This window comes from Hordeum vulgare, chromosome 3H (assembly GCF_904849725.1).
Source record: "Hordeum vulgare subsp. vulgare chromosome 3H, MorexV3_pseudomolecules_assembly, whole genome shotgun sequence".
NCBI classification, from domain to species: domain Eukaryota; kingdom Viridiplantae; phylum Streptophyta; class Magnoliopsida; order Poales; family Poaceae; genus Hordeum; species Hordeum vulgare.
The window spans coordinates 83,380,167-83,394,865 of NC_058520.1; positions in this window are offsets into that span (position 1 = coordinate 83,380,167).

The window sequence follows — 14,699 nt, forward strand, 5'->3', positions numbered from 1 at the left end:
TAGCTCTTTTGAGGTTGGTGCAATGGAGTTAGTTGTAGCCCTTGTGTTTCTCTAGAATGATGTGAATTTTCATGCCATTTGGAGTCCTGTATCTTATGGTTTTGCTGCTGTCAATATGGCTTCAGATCGAAAACTGCACTTTCATGAGGTGTAATTTTCACTAAGTCTGAAATAGTGTGTGGGATGCCATTTTGTGACTACTTTCCCTAGTGATCCATGATTCCATGCTGGTTGTTGTTAGTTGTTTGTTGTAGTGATTCTTGCCCTCTTTCGTGTCATGCCTTGGTTGATTATATTTGAGTTTTGTAGCCCGTAGTTGTGGGGTGTAGAAAATGCTATGTGGCTGATTTTGGCAGATTGTAGTGATTTCTTGTTTTGCTCGTAGCTTTTGATTCGTAGCTCCGATTTGTTCGTGCCCTATATGAAACTTGCTTAGAATCTCGTGTAGTTTCATTTTCTCTTGCTGGTTGTATGTTTTGAAGTGCTCGTGACCGTCGTTGCACCCATATTGCATTCATGCCATCATATCTTGTGGTGCTTGTATCTTTTGAACCGTAGCTCCATTGGAGATGATCTCTATGTGTAGTTTGCTTGAAATGACGCGTAGAATCACGTGAACTTATTTGCTTTGCTGTTTAACAACTAATTAAAAGTGTTAGTTCAGATCTGGACAGAATTGTAAATTAACATGTGAGGTCGTCTCGGAGGTGCTATATGTCATGTCCGGCCTCATTTAAAATGCCTAGATAGGTAGATTAATTACGCTTGACCTCTTGCCAGGTTTAACCACATTTAATATTGCCGTGTACCTAATTGGGATAGCACTAAATAATTAACGTGGATTTTTGTCAATATGCAACTCGTTGCATATTGAACTTCACTTAATGTGTAGTGTTTGTTTGTGTGATTTACCATGCCGTGACTTGCATGTATTCAGCCGCTCATGCATCATTTGTGTTGTGCATCGTGTGGTGAATTCCGTGTGTTGATTTGTGTTTCCGGTTTGCTTCATCTTGATAGAGTTCCGCAGCGTGTCGGATTGTGAGGACCCGTTCGACTACATCGGTTCGTCAGCTTCACGGAGGCATTCTTCTTCCAAGCGGGATCTCAGGCAAGATGACCATTTCCCCAGATACCATTACTATCATTGCCATGCTAGTTTATCGCTTCTATCGTTTATGTCTTGTTGCCTACCACTTGTTAAATATCAGCCTCTCAACAATGCCATGATTACCTTCAACCTGTTCGACCTAGCAAACCACTGATTGGCTATGTTACTGCTTGCTTAACCATGTTGTTAGCGTTGCTAGTTGCAGGTGTAGTTTCTTCCATGTGATAACATGGGTTCCTTGTTATATCACCATACTTAAATGCTATTTAATTTAATGCACCTATATACTTGGTAAAAGGTGGAAGGCTCGGCCTTTTCTAGCCTGGTGTTTTGTTCCACCTTTGCCCCCTTAGTTTTCGGCTACCGGTGTTATGTTCCATAAATGAGCGCTCCTAACACGATCGGGGTTGTTATGGGGACCCCCTTGATAATTCGTTTTAGATTAAAGCTGGTCTGGCAAGGCCCAACATTGGTACTACATTTGCCTAATAACCTAATAAAATTGCATAGGGACTTTCCGGACCCCAAGGATAATTTAATCAACCCCCGGGCCAGTGCTCCGCATGAGTGTTGGTCCACCCACCTAGCAGTCGGCGGTGCCACCTCGGGGCAACTCGAGGTTTGGCTACCGTCCACTATGCATAGACGATGTGTCCTGAGAATGAGATACGCGGCTCCTATCGGGTTCGTCGACACACCGGGTGGCCTTGCTGGATTAGTTTTACCTTTGACGAGATATCTTGTGCATCGGGATTCCGGTGATGCTTTGGGTAATCTCAGAGTTGAGGTTTTCCACTAGGGAATTCAACGAGATCGCGAGCTTTGTGATTGAGGATTTCTATGCGGCTTGTGGTAATTTGTGATGGACTAGTTGGAGCACGCCTGCAGGGTTAAATCTTTTCGGAAATCCGTGCCCGCGGTTATGTGGCAACGTGGAAACTTTGTTTAACACTGGTTCTAGATAACTTGAAGTTAATTAATTAAAATATGCCAACTGTGTGCGTAACTGTGACTGTCTCTTTCGTGAGTTCCTTCTCCGATCGAGGACACGGTGGGGTTATGTCTGACGTAGGTAGGTGTTCAGGATCATTCACTTGATCATTCGTAGTTCACGTACGCTATGCGTAGATCTTCCCCCTCTTATTTCTTGTACTCGTAAGTTTAGCCACCAAATATATGCTTAGCCACTGCTGCTACCTCACCACTTAACCATGCCTCACCCATTAAGCTTTGATAGTCTTGATACCTTTGGAAATGAGATTGCTGAGTCCCCTGTGGCTCACAGATTACTACAACACCAGTTGCAGGTACATGTAAAGATTACTTGACGTGAGCGCGTTGATTGTTCATTTGGAGTTGCTTCTTCTTCTTCTTCTCGATATAGGATGGGTTCCAGGCCGGCAGCCTGGGATAGCAAGGATGCACGTCATTCTTATTTTGTTGTTTGTTTTCGTCCGTAGTCGGACCCTGCTCTTACTCTTGATGATTATGTAATGTACTGATGTGACTCTGATGTAGCTTGTGGCGAGTGTAAGCCTGTAACGATATCCATTCTTGTGACACGACGAGATGTGCTTCTATCCCTGACGAGGCCTTCATGCCAAATTGAGGATAGGGTCGCATCTTGGGCATGACAAAAAGGCAAAGGGTAATGATCTTTCCTAGTGGCCTTATTCAATTTCCTAAAATCGATCACCATCATATACGAGTAATAATCCTCTATGGGATCAATTCATCCTTGTCATTAGGGACAACGGTAATACCTCCCTTCTTAGGGACGCAATGCACCGGACTCACCCAATCACTGTGAGCAACAGGATAGATAATATCTGCTTCCAGGAGCTTTAGTATTTCTTTTCTTACTACCTCTTTCATCTTAGGATTTAATCTCCTTTGATGATCAGCAACTGGTTTGGAATCAGGATCAGTTTTAATCTTGTGCTGGCATAGAGTGGGACTAATGCCCTTGAGATCATCAAGAGTATATCCAATAGCAGCACGGTGCTTCCTCGTGGGTGGTAGCAAGAACGAGAAAATCAGCAGGATACTTCGTTTTACCACACAAGACTTCAACATCCCTAACAATTCCCACATGGCACATAGTATCTCTATTGGCAAGCTGAATAGTGACATCAATGGGTTCTATCTCGATAGGTGCAATCCGTCTTTAATTTCATCATAGAAGGATTGAGGTATTGCACTAACACTAGCACCCACGTCACATAAACCATGATAACGATGATCTCCTATCTTAACAGAAACAACAGGCGTGCCAACAACAGGCCTATGTTTGTCTCTAGCATGTGGTTTAGCAATTCTAGCAGCATCTTCACAAAAGTGAATATCATGGCCATCAACATTGTCGGACAGGAGATCTTTGATAATAGCAATGCTAGGTTCAACTCTAATTTGCTCAGGGGTGTAGGTGTTCTAATGTAGCCCCTACATATCACAGTTGAAGCTTTAGAATGATCCTTTATCCTAACATGGAAAGGTGGTTTCTCAATGTAAGCACTCGGAACAATAGGATCATTATAGGCAATGACTTTCTCTTCAACTGGATTGGGTTTAACTACATTGACTTCTAAGGGAGGATGATATTTAAACCACTTCTCTTTAGGGAGATCAATATGCGCAGCAAATGATTCACACAATGAAGCTACTATCTCAGAGTCAAGTCCATACTTAGCGCTAAAATCACAAAAAGTATTTTTTCAACAAAGGATTTAACGCAATCAAACTTGAAATTCATACCTGACTCCTTACCTTCATCAAGCTCCCAATCTTCAGAGTTGCATTTAATTCTCTCCAATAAAGTACATTTGAAGCCAATATCTCTCTTATAAAAGAACCGGTACAAGAAGTGTCAAGCATGGTACGATCATCATGAGAAAGCCGAGCATAGAAGTTCTGAATGATAATTTCTCTCGAGAGCTCATGGTTGGGGCATGAATATAACATTGATTTAAGCCTCCCCCAAGCTTGAGCGATGCTTTCTCTATCATGAGGCCAAAAGTTATAAATATAATTCCGATCATGATGTACTAGATGCATAGGATAAAACTTTTGATGAAATTCCAATTTCAACCTATTATAGTTCCAAGATCCAGTATCATCACATAGCCTATACCATGTCAACGCCTTATCCCTCAAAGATAAGGGAAAGACCTTCTTCTTGACCTCATCCTCGGGCAAACCTGCAAGCTTAAATAAACCACAATCTTCATCTACATAGATTAGATGCAAGTCTGGATGTGATGTTCCATCTCCTGTAAAAGGATTAGCCAGTAGTTTCTCAAGCATACTCGAAGGAAATTCATAGCAAATATTTTCAGTAGGTGCAGCAGGTTGAGGAGAAAATCTTTGTGCTTCCGTTCGAGGTGAAGATATCCCGAACAAGCCCCTCAAAGGATTAGTTTCCATAGTGACAAGTGACAATAAATTTCAGCACACTATATAAATGTTTCCTTACCAAGTTACACTTACCAAAGGCGCTTCACTCCCCGACAACGGCGCCAGAAAAGAGTCTTGATGACCCACAAGTATAGGGGATCTATCATAGTCCTTTAGATAAGTAAGAGTGTTGAACCCAACGAGGAGGAGAAGGATCTGACAAGTGGTTTTCAGCAAGGTAATATCTGCAAGCACTGAAATTATCGATAACAAGTAGTTGTGTGGTGAAATGATTCGTAGCAAGTAGCAAGTAACAAAAGTACCAACGGTGCATCAAAGTGGCCCAATCCCTTTTGTAGCAAGGGACAAGCCTGGAAAAAGTCTTATAGGAGGTAAAACGCTCCTCAGGACACATGGGAATTTCTGTCAAGCTAGTTTTCATCATGTTCATATGATTCGCGTTCGTTACTTTGATAGTTTGATATGTGGGTGGACCGGTGCTTGGCTACTGCCCTTACTTGGACAAGCATCCCACTTATGATTAGCCCCTCTCGCAAGCATCCACAACTACAAAAGAAGAATTAAGACAAAGTCTAACCATAGCATTAAACTAGTGGATCCAAATCAGCCCCTTAAGAAGCAACGCATAAACTAGGTTTTAAGCTTCTGTCACTCTAGCAACCCATCATCTACTTACTACTTCCCAATGCCTTCCTCTAGGCCCAAATAATGGTGAAGTGTTATGTAGTCGACATTCACATAACACCACTAGAGGAAAAACAACATACAACACATCAAAATATCGAAGGAATACCAAATTCACATGACTACTTATAGCATGACTTATCCCATGTCCTCAGGAACAAAAGTAACTACTCACAAAGCATAATCATATTCATGACCAGAGAGGTAATGAGTAGCATCAAAGATCTGAACATAAACTCTTCCACAAAGTAATCCAACTAGCATCAACTACAAAGAGTAATTAACACTACTAGCAACCTTACAACTACCAATCGGAGTCGCGAGACGGAGATTGGTTACAAGAGATGAACTAGGGTTTGGAGATGAGATGGCGCTGATGAAGATGTTGATGGTGACGAGTCCCCTCTGATGAGAGGAGTGTTGGTGATCACGATGGCGACGATTTTCCCCTCCGAGAGGGAAGTTTCCCCGGCAGGATCGTCCTGCCGGAGGTCTAGATTGGTTCTGCTCAAGTTCCGCCTCGTGGCGGCGGCGAATCCTCCGAAAAGCCTCCTCTCGATTTTTTCTAAACCAAAACCCTTCTTGTAGCAAAAGAGGGGGGCCGTGGGCCAGCAGGGAGCTCACAAGCCCCCTAGGCGCAGCCAGGGGGGTAGGCCGCGCCTAGCAGGCTTGTGGCCTCGTGTTGGCGCCCCTCTGGCACTTCTTCGGCCCAGTATTTTTTATAAATCCCAAAAAAAATCCACGTTGATTTTCACAGCTTTTGGAGTTGGCAGAATAGGTATCTCAAACTTGCTCCTTTTTCAGGCCAGAATTCCAGCTGCCGGCATTCTCCCTCTTCATGTAAACCTTGCAAAATAAGAGAGAAAAGGCATAAGTATTGTACCGTGAAGTGTAATAACAGTTCAAAAAGCGATAAATATCAACATGAAAGCATGATGCAAAATGGACGTATCAGTCGACATTAACATAACACCACTAGAGGAAAAACAACATACAACGCATCAAAATATCGAACGAATACCAAATTCACATGACTACTTATAACATGACTTATTCCATGTCCTCAGGAACAAAAGTGACTACTCACAAAGCATAATAATATTCATGACCAAAGAGGTATTGAATAGGATCAAGGAATGTGAACATATAATCTTCCACCGAGTAATCCAACTAGCATCAACTACAAAGAGTAATTAACACTACTAGCAACCTTACAAGTACCAATCGGAGTCGCGAGACGGAGATTGGTTACAAGAGATGAACTAGGGTTTGGAGATGAGATAGTTCTGATGAAGATGTTGATGGTGATGAGTCCCCTCCGATGAGAGGAGTGTTAGTGATGACGATGGCGGCGATTTCCCCCTCCGGGAGGGAAGTTTCCCCGGCAGGACGACCCTGCCGGAGCTCTAGATTGGTTCTGCTCAAGTTCCACCTCGTGGCGGCGGCGATTCCTCCCGGAAGCCTCCTCTTGATTTATTTTTTCTAGCACGTAACCCTCCTTATAGCAAAAGAGGGGGGCCAGAGGGCCAACTGGGATCCCACAAGCCCCCTAGGTGTGGCCAGGGGGGTAGGCCGCGCCTAGCAGGCTTGTGGCCTCCTGGTGGCTCCGCTCTGGCACTTCTTCCGCCCATTATTTTTTATAAATTCCAAAATAAATCCTCGTTGATTTTCATGTCTTTCTGAGTTGTGCAGAATAGGTATCTCAAACTTGCTCCTTTTTCAGGCCGGAATTCCAGCTACCGGCATTCTCCCTCTTCATGTAAACCTAGCAAAATAAGAGAGAAAAGGCATAAGTATTGTACCGTGAAGTGTAATAACAGCCCATAAAGCGATAAATATCAACATAAAAGCATGATGCAAAATGGACGTATCAACTCCCCCAAGCTTAGACTTCGCTTGTCCTCAAGCAGAAACGGAGATCAATAAATATGCCCACATGTTTAGAGAGAGAGGTGTCGACAAAACAAGATATGGACATGCAGGCATCATGATCATAGTTAGAACAGAAATATCATCATATCTTATCTTATGCTAAAGTGATAATTCCTTCACAAAGTAAAGTATGGATCAAGAACCTTATTGAGAATTAACAACCAATAGCCTTTAGTCATTGAAGCAATTGCAATTTATCATAACATCGAAAAGAATCAAATAATAGCTTGTAAAGCAAATCCACATACTCAATCATCCTTTCATCTTCTACAATTGCTACAACTCACGTGGTACTCATGAGATCAAAGTTTCAGTCGGACACGGAGAAAGATAGGGGCTTATAGTTTCGCCTCCCAACTATTTACCTCAAGGGTAATGTCAACAATAATAATTCATGAATACTTACTTCCAAGTTTACATATGAATATAGATCTTTCCCTAGCATATGACGTTAGCCAAGATAAAGGCGAAATAAGGGATTGGTGTAGGTCACCATGACTCTGTCAAGGGAAAAACGTAAAGGTACAAGATAGGCCCTTCGTAGAGGGAAGCGGAGGTTGTCATGCACTTTTGAGGTTTCGATGTGTGTCCTCTTAGTGTGAAGGAACGTCACTTTATATTGCCTCCTGTGATAAAGAACTTTATTATGCAGTCTGTCGCTTTTATGTCTTCCTCATCACAGCTTCATACAAAGCTTATTTTCCACACACTAATAGATCATACATATTAAGGGAGCAATCTTTATTGCTTGCACCGATGAAAACTTACTTGAGGGATCTTGTTCAGTCCATAGGTAGGTATGGTGGACTCTCATGGCAAAACTGGGGTTGAAGGTTTGTGGATGCACAAGTAGTATCTCTACTTAGTGCGGAAGTTTTGGCTGATATGAGGTGGAAGCAATCATCACATGCTAAGGGGTCTCTAGTCATATAACATTGTTCGGAACCAAGCAAACGTAATTCATTATGTTGTCTTCCTTGTCCAACATCTACTTCTAAGCATGCAATAGTTTGGTGAGTGTTCACAGTCATAGATGGTGCCCAAGATGATATATTTATATGTGAACCTCTCTTTCTTTATTATTTCCTATTAATTGCAGCAATGGCCAAGGTCTACGTTTGTCCACCGACAACAAGTTTCAATCAATATTCTTTTTATATGTGAAGCCATCACTTCCCATAAGATCATTACATGATCTTTCATGCTTTTGTTCTTTTATCATTCTTTTCTTTAGATCATGGCATGAAGCAAGGCCCTTAACTAAAACACTCTTTATTATATGGCTCACGAGCTCGAATACATCGGGGGTGACGCAAAGCAAAACTCAAGCTAAAACACTAAGAACTTTATTCTACTAGAGAAAGATAAAACCAAAAAGGATCGAACTAAGAGAAGGTAAAGGCAAAAGATGTTATGGTGATACGATACCGGGGCAACTCCCCCAAGCTTGGCACAAGCCAAGGGGATTGCCCATACCCGTGCTTAGTTGTCTTCCTTCGGAGGTGATGGTGGTGGAGTTGTTTTGTCTTTTGATTCCAAGAGGGCCATCAATCTTTGATTTATACCTTGGAGCTCTGTGATATGTTTCTCCAGCAAAAAAACTTCACGAGTGAGATAAGTATTACGAGCACGAGTTATTTCGCATAACCTCAAGAGCTTGATCAAGGATGGAGGTAAAAGGTGGAGGTAAGGTTGAAGAAAATCCTCTTCCTTGGTTTCTTCCTTGTTGAGCATAGATTGCCCTTCGTCCAACGCCGGATTATTCTCCTTACTTTTGCCCTTAGTTTCTTTAGGTAGCCTTTCCTTGGCCTCCATTCCTTTTAGATCAACATTTACTTCTTCATAGACTTGAGGGAAATCGTTCTCCCCTACAGATTCCTGAGACGACATCTTGCTCTAAATCTGCGGCAGAAACAGGCTCGAAACGAAAACAAAGGAAAATTGCATGATACGAGGGTCAGACCTTCCGGGAGAATATATAATGATTTTTTTCCAACTAGAAGGAGTACTCCGCAAGAAAACGGAGTCCGGGAGGCACACGAGGTGGTCACAAGCCCCTAGGCGCGGCCAGGGGGGTCGCCCGCGCCTAGCAGGCTTGTCGCCTCCTCGTGCTTTTCCGGACTACTTTAAATTTTTCTAATTTTCTAAAAATTCCAAAACGGAGAAAAATTCCCACTCGAAAAGTTTTCGAGACGGTTACTTACCGAATCACATACCTCTTCATTTTTGGAGTCTGAAACAGGCTGATAAATATCCCTTATGTACTCCTCCGGAGTTATGGTATTGATAATATTGCTTTCAACATTTATAGGAGTACCTGAGATATAATGCTTGATTCTCTGCCCATTTACCACTCTCGGAAAATTACCTTCCGTGTTGTTGATCTTGATGGCACGGAACTATATACTTCCTCAACAATGTAAGGACATTCCCATTTAGAGAGAAGCTTGCCTCCAAAAAATCTTAAACGAGAACTATATAGCAAGACATAATCACCTACATTGAACTCACGTTTTTGTATCCTTTTATCATGACACCTCTTAACCTTTTATTTGAACAACTTGGAATTTTCATATGCCCGAGCTCTACATTCATCAAGCAAGCTAATATCAAATAACCTCTTCTCACCAGCAAGCTTGAAATCAAAGTTGAGCTCTTTGATTGCCCAATAAGCCTTATGCTCTAGCTCAAGAGGTAAATGACATGATTTACCGTAAACCATTTTGTACGAAGACATGCCCATGGGATTCTTATAAGCATTTCTATAAGCCCACAGTGCATTGCTACTTCTCAAACAACAGCGCCAGAAATTGACACGTTGACGTAGACTTGCTTGCGTTGGTTTTTCCCTTGAAGAGGAAAGGGTGATGCAGCAGAGGAGCAGTAAGTATTTCCCTCAATTTGAGAACCAAGGTATCAATCTAGTAGGAGAATCTCGTCAAGTCCAGAGTACCTGCGCAAACACAAAAGAGCTTGCACCCAACGCTATAAAGGGGTTGTCAATCCCTTCAAGAATGATTGCAAAGTGAGATCTGAAGGCGGAAAGTGCAACGAGGTAAAAGAGTAAGGCTGAAAATATGGTGTGAAGTAGACCCGGGGGCCATAGTGTTCACTAGAGCCTTCTCTCAAAATAGCAAATATTACGGTGGGTGAACAAATTACTGTCGAGCAATTGATAGAACCGCGCAAAGTCATGACGATATCTAAGGCAATGATCATACATATAGGCATCACGTCTGAGACAAGTAGACCGATACTTTCTGCATCTACTATTATTACTCCACACATCGACTGCTATCCAACATGCATCTAGTGTATTGAGTTCATGATGAACAGAGTAACGCTTTAAGCAAGATGACATGATGTAGAGGGACAAACTCAAACCAATCATGAAAACCCCATCTTTTACCCTTGATGGCAACAACATGATGCGTGCCTCGCTACCCCTTCTGTCACTGGGTGAGGTCACCGCACAGTATGAACCCAAAACCAAGCACTTCTCCCATTGCAAGAATCATAGATCAAGTTGGCCAAACAAAACCCACAACTCGAAGAGAATTACAAGGATATGAAATCATTCATAAGAGAGATCAGAAGAAACTCAAATAAGATTCATAGATAATCTGATCATAAATCCACAATTCATCGGATCTCGACAAACACACCGCAAAATAAGATTACATCGGATAGATCTCCATGAAGATCATGGAGAACTTTGTATTGAAGATCCAAGAGAGAGAAGAAGCCATCTAGCTACTAACTATGGACCCGTAGGTCTATGGTGAACTACTAACGCATCATCGGAGAGGTCATGGTGTTGATGAAGAACCCTCCGTATCCGAATCCCCCTCCGACAGGGCACCAGAACGTGCCCCAGATGGGATCTTGTGGAGACAGAAGCTTGCGGCGGCGGAAAAGTATTTTCATGGATCTCCTAATTTTTTCTAGGATTTTAAGGAATTTATAGGCGATGGAGCTAGGGCAGGGGAGGCCCAGGGAGCCCACAAGCCTGGGAGGCGCAGCCCCCCTGGCCGCGGGGTGGGGGCTTGTGGGGTCCTGTGCTGGCCCCTGCCTTGGTTCTCAAGCTTGACGCGTATCTTCTGTTCCAGAAAAAATCTTTTCGGAAGTTTTATTCTGTTTGGACACCGTTTAAAATCCTCCTCTGAAAAGGGTCAAAAACAAGGAAAAAACAGGAACTGGCACTCGGCACTGAGTTAATAAGTTAGTCCCAAAAAAGATATAAAAGGTATACAAAACATCCAAAGTTTGACAAGATAATAGCATGAAACCATCAAAAATTATAGATACGTTGGAGACGTATCAAGCATCCCCAAGCTTAACTCCTGCTCGTCCTCGAGTAGGGAAGTGATAAAGACTGAATTTTTGATGTGGAATGCTACCTAGCATAGTGGTCCTTTGTAACTTCTTTCATGTGACATGAATGTTCAGATCCGTAAGATTCAAAACAATAGTTTGCTATTGACATGAAAACAATAATACTTCAAGCAAATTATCAAGGTAATCATGAACTTTCGAAATAACAAGGCCAAAGAAAGTTATCCCTACAAAATCATATAGTCTGGCTATGCTCCATCATCCTCACAGAACTAATTTAAATCATGCACAACCCCGGTATTGGCCAAGTAATTGTTTTCGCACTCTTACTTTCTCAAACCTTTTTCAACTATCACGCAATACATGAGCATGAGCCATGGATATAGCACTATAGGTGGAATAGAGTGTGGTGGTGGTTGTGAGACAAAAAAGGAGGAGATGGTCACATTGAATCGGTGTATCAAAGGGTTATGGAGATGCCCATTAATAGATATCAATGTGAATGAGTAGGGATTGCCATACAAAGGATGCACGAGAGCTATAAGTATGTGAAAGCTCAAAAGGAGAACTAGTGGGTGTGCATCCAACTTGCTTGCTCACGAAGACCTAGGGCAATTTGAGGAAGCCCATCATTGGAATATACAAGCCAAATTATATAATAAAGATTCCCACTAGCATATGGTGGTGACAAAACAAGAGGCTCTCAATCATGAAGAACATGGTGCTATTATGAAGCACAAGTGTGGAAGAAGATAGTAGCATTGTCCCTTCTCTCTTTTTTTGTTTGGGATCTTTGGCCTCTCTTTTTTTCTCTTCTTATTTTTTCTTTTATTTGGAAAACTTTGGCCTCTTTTTTTTATTTCCTCACATGGGACAATGCTCTAATAATGATGATCATCACACTTTTATTTACTCACAGCTCAAAGCTCAGAACGATGATGACTCTATAGGAAATGCCTCTGGCAGTGTACCGGGATGTGCAACGATCTAGCTTGGCGTATGACGTTGAAACATCTCGCTAGCTATCTTACGATCATGCAATGGCAATATGAGAGTGACGGCACAAGTCATGAGACGGAACGGTGGGAGTTGCATGGCAATATATCTTGGAATGGCTATGAAAATGCCATAGTAGGTATGTATGGTGGCTGTTTTGAGGAAGGCATATGGTGGGTTTGTGCACCGGCGAAAGTTACGCGACACTAGAGAGGCTAGCAATGGTGGAAGGTGAAAGTGCATATATACCGTGGACTCACATTAGTCATGAAGAACTCACATACTTGTTGCAAAAGTTTTTATTAGTAATTGAAACAAAGTACTAAACGCATACTCCTAGGGGAAGGGTTGGTAGGTGTAAACCATCGCGAGATCCCGACCGCAACACAAAGGATGACAATCAATAGATCAATTATGCTCCGACTTCCTAACATAGCGGTTCACCATACGTGCATGTTACAGGAATCACTAACTTCAACACAAGTATTTCTAGATCCACAACACCCTCCTAACATAACTCTTAATATTACCAAATCCACGTCTCAAAACTAATTGAGAGGAATCAGACTTTTCTTTCTACTCAAAGAACATGAAGATGGAAGTTTTTGTATCCTCTTTGGGTACCTATCACCTTTGGGACTACTTTCATAGCACAAACCAACTACCAAGTCACGCACTGTCGTGCTCTAAAAAGATCTAAGTGAAGCACAGAGAGCAAAAATTATCTAGCAAAATCACGATGAGTGCACATCTCTATCAAAAGGTGTGCAGCAAGGATGATTGTGACACAACAAAAAGAAAAGACTCCTACGATACAAGACGCTCCAAGCAAAACACATATTATGTGGTGAATAAAAATATAGCTCCAAGTAATGTTACCGATGGATTGAAAACGAAAGAGGGGATGCCTTCCCGGGGCATCCCCAAGCTTAGGCTTTTTGGTGTCCTTGAATTTGGCTTGGGATGCCTTGGACATCCCCAAGCTTGAGCTCTTTCCACTCTTTATCCATTTGTCCATGAGAACATCACCCAAAACTTGAAAACTTCACAACACAAAATTTAAACAGAAACTCATGATATCATTAGCACAAGAAAACAAACTACCACCTCTGTAGGTACTGTAGCAATCTTGATTTCTATTTATATTGGTGTTAGATTACTGTATTCTCACTTTTCCATGGCTAGTACCCCCCCCCCCCCGATACTATCCATATTTTCATCAAAACAAGCAACCAACTCAACAAAAACAGAATCTGTCAAAAACAGACCAGTCTGTAACAATCTGTATACTTCGTATACTTCTGGTACCTCAAAATTCTGAAAAATTACGACTGTCTGGTAAAAAGGCATATTAACCAGCAGCAAAAAGAATCAACTCAAAAGCTCTTTCTGAATAATAATGAAAAATAATCTCGTGAGCGAAAAGTTTCTGTCTTTTTCCAGCAGGATCAAACAACCATCACCAAGACTAGTCATAAAGGTTTTGCTAGGCTCAAACACAAAAAGAAACACAAAAGACACAATCATAACAGAATTATGATAGTGTGGACGCAACAAAACAGAAAGAAAAACATAAATTCATTGCGTTGCCTCCCAACAAGCGTTATTGTTTAACGCCCTTAGCTAGGCATAAGGCGATAGAATCACGTATCGTCGTCTTTGGTGCTCAAACCATAAGTGGCCCTCATCATGGACTCATAAGGCAATCTTATTTTATTTCTAGGAAAATTCTCCATGCCCTTCTTTAAAGGAAATTGAAATCTAATATTCCCTTCCTTCATATCGATGATAGCACTGATAGTCCTTAGGAAAGGTCTACCAAGAATGATAGGGCATGTAGGATTGCAATCAATGTTAAGCACAATGGAATCCATGGGTACATAGTTCCTATTTGCAATAATAAGAACATCATTGATCCTTCCCATGGGTTTCTTGACAGTAGAATCCAAAAGATGCAAATTAAGAGAACACTCCTCAATCTCATTAAAACCGAGAACATCACATAAAGACTTTGGAATCGCGGAAACACTAGCACCCAAATCACACAAAGCATTGCATTCATAGTTTTTTATTTTGATTTTGATAGTAGGTTCCCACTCATCATGAAGCTTTCTAGGGATAGAAACTTCCAATTCAAGTTTCTCTTCAAGAGATTTTATCATAGCTTCGACGATATGATCGGTAAAGGCCTTGTTTTGGCTATAAGCGTGTGGAGAGTTTAGCATGG